Consider the following 2,926-nt stretch of genomic DNA (forward strand, 5'->3'; position numbering starts at 1 on the left):
AAGGACTGACTGCTAAAATGTATGAGATTTCTTTTTTTATTTTTTTGAGACAGGGTCTCATTCCATCGCCCAGGATGGAATGCTGTGGCACGTGATTACGGCTCACTGCAGCCTCGACTTCTCCAGGCTTGGGGGATCCTTCTGCCTTGACCTCCCAAGTAGTTACAGGCACATACATGCCACCATACCTGGGTCATTTTTTTTTTTTTTGTATAGGCAGGTTTTGCCATGTATAGCATTTTTGTGTAGGCAGGTTTTGCCATGTTGCCCAGGCTGGTCTCAGACTTCTAGACTCAAACCATCTACCTCAGCCTCCAAAAGTGCTGGGATTACTGGCGTGAGCCAATGCACCCAGCTCAGGTATGAAGCTTCTTTTGCGGGTGATAAAATGTTCTAAAGTTGATTGTGATGACAGCTGTGTAACTTTTGTGAATTATACTAAAAGACCAATGAAATGTACACTTTATATTTGTGAATTGTATGTGAATTATATCTTTGTTTTAAAAAGTCCTCTGTGTAGGGAAGAATGCCTGTGTTTTTAGTGGGAAGTGAATCAAGCAGGGAAGCAAGACTTCCTCGATCTCAATACCACTGGATTCGTATTTCAAGAAGTCTCACAAATTAGCCGGGCATGGCGGCACGCACCTGTAGTCCCAGCTACTCCGGAAGCTGAGGTAATGAGGAAAGAAAAAGACCCCCTCACATTGTTTTATGTTGTTTTATACTCAGTACCTGTTTTAAGAAAAAAAACAAGGAAGTAAAACCAAAGACAGGCAGCCCGGCGCCAGGCCCAAAACCAGGCCTGAGTCTGTCTGGCCTAAACCCAGTAGTTAAAAATCAACTTGTAGCTTAGAAACCGATGTTATTCATAGATTTCAGACATTGTGTAGAAGAACACTGTGAAACTCCCTGCCCTGTTCTGTTTCTATCAGTGCATTAAACCACTGTCACGTATCCCCTAGATTGCTCAATCAATCACAACCCTTTCATGTGAAATCTTTAGTATTGTGAGCCCTTAAAAGGGACAGAAATTGTGCACTCGGGGAGCTCAGATTTTGAGATGGTAGGTTGCCGATGCTCCCAGCTGAATAAAGCCCTTCCTTCTACAACTTGGTGTCTGAGAGGTTTTGTCTGTGGCCTGTCCTGCTGCAGTAAGAGAACTGCTTGAACCTGGGAGGCAGAAGTTGCAGTGAGCCGAGATTGTGCCATTGCACTCCAGCCTGGGAGATGGAGTGCAAGATTCCGACTCCATTAAAAGAAACAACAAAAAAAAGAAGCCTCACTCAGTCCAGTGTCCGCCTAAGGAAAATCTACCCCAAGCAGGCTTTGTACCCTATCTTTCCTATTGTGCTTCATTTCATTTGGTAACTTTTGTAAATGTTTCTTTCATTTGAATTTCCTTTCAGATAGATTTTGAATAAGAGCAAAGAGATATCACAAAAATATGCAGCAGATGTTTCCTCTGGAACAGGGAACGGGACGGGAAGGCACATAAGATGCATCCTTTGTATATTTGAAATTTTTTTATTTTTTATTTTTATTTTTATTTTTTGAGACGGAGTTTCGCTCATCGCCCAGCTAGAGTGCAGTGGTGTGATCTTGGCTCACTGCAACCTCCGCCTCCCAGGTTCAAACGATTCTCCTACCTCAGCCTCCCGAGTAGCTGGGATTACAGGCTCCCGCCACCATGCTCGGCTAATTTTTTGTATTTTCAGTAGAGACAGGGTTTCGCCATGTTGGGCAGGCTGGTCTGGAACTCCTGCCGTCAGACGATCCACCCTCCTCGACCTCCCAAAGTGCTGGGATTACAGGCGTAAGTCACGGCGCCCGGTTTGTTTGTTTTGGGTTTTTTTGGTTTTTTTTTTTTTGAGACGGAGTTTCACTCTTGTTGCTCAGGCTGGAGTGCAATAGCAGGATCTCAGCTCACCGCAACCTCTGCCTCAGCCTACTGAGTAGCTGGGATTACAGGCATGCGCCACCATGCCCGGCTAATTTTGTATTTTTAGTAGAAACGGGGTTTCTCCCTGTTGGTCAGATTGGTCTCAAACTCTCGACCTCAGGTGATCTGCCCGCCTGAGCCTCCCAAAGTGCTGAGATTACAGGTGTGAGCCACCGCGCCCTGCCTGTTTGAAATTTTTGCCACTGGCTTTAAAAAATAAAATTGGCATCTCATTTAGCTGTAAAAAAAAATTCAACTCAAATGTGCAAGACATGTCTAAAGCCTGTGCATAATATACATTCAAAAAAGAGGTGCGAGAGAGGATTTCAGGGTCTGGAAGGTGGAAACTGCCCTGGCCTTAAAAGGAAAAAATGATGGAACACTTGAGGGTGCTGAGGGTAGGGACTGCAGCGGTGTAGACAAGCCAGGGTCTGGACCTGCAGCCTTTGCTTCTCTTTGTACTAATTCTGAAACTTGGCCCCGAGCCAGGGCTGGGGCTATGTCTAATTGGCCAGATGTAGCTTCCCTGAGCAGATTGTGTCTTCAGTTTGACAGAAAAGAAATAAGAATAAGGCAGTTTAGCAGGCAGCACAGACTTCCTGGAGCAAGGAAGACTGAGGCGGCAGAGGAAAAAAAAATGCTAGCTGGTGCTCAAACAGGGCCAGAGGGGACTCCCCAAAGGGGACCAGCTGGCTGGGTACAGCCGGCCCGGCCTGAGAGAATTTCCGCTCTCACGCAAAGCGTGGCCCCATCCCACACCGCCCCAGGGAGCCCCAGAGGCCACAGCTCGGCCAGACCCAGACGTTCCGTCTCTCCCAGGACCAAGAATAGCCACAGTCAGGTCCTGGGCCAAATCTAGGAACCCAGCCCCAAGCCCCTACCCCTCTGGGGAATTTCCCCAATTTCCGCAGGCACAGGATGCATTCCCAACCGCCTCCGCCTCCCCACCGCTCACTCTTCCACCTGCCTCCCACCGCGCCTCCTCCT

General features: G+C 47.4%; 1 protein-coding gene across 1 annotated transcript in view; it reads right to left on the bottom strand.

Moving 5' to 3' along the window:
* TRPV2 (transient receptor potential cation channel, subfamily V, member 2) overlaps nucleotides 1-2,926 on the bottom strand; it is a 34,787-nt gene that overhangs the window by 27,135 nt on the left and 4,726 nt on the right. The window contains exon 2 of the mRNA XM_011957957.1: nucleotides 1,315-1,324. The gene's annotated coding sequence lies outside the window, so the exon portion shown is untranslated. The remainder of the gene's footprint in view (nucleotides 1-1,314; nucleotides 1,325-2,926) is intronic.

The sequence above is a fragment of the Colobus angolensis genome, unplaced genomic scaffold (genome assembly GCF_000951035.1).
Source record: "Colobus angolensis palliatus isolate OR3802 unplaced genomic scaffold, Cang.pa_1.0 Scaffold452, whole genome shotgun sequence".
NCBI classification, from domain to species: Eukaryota; Metazoa; Chordata; class Mammalia; order Primates; family Cercopithecidae; genus Colobus; species Colobus angolensis.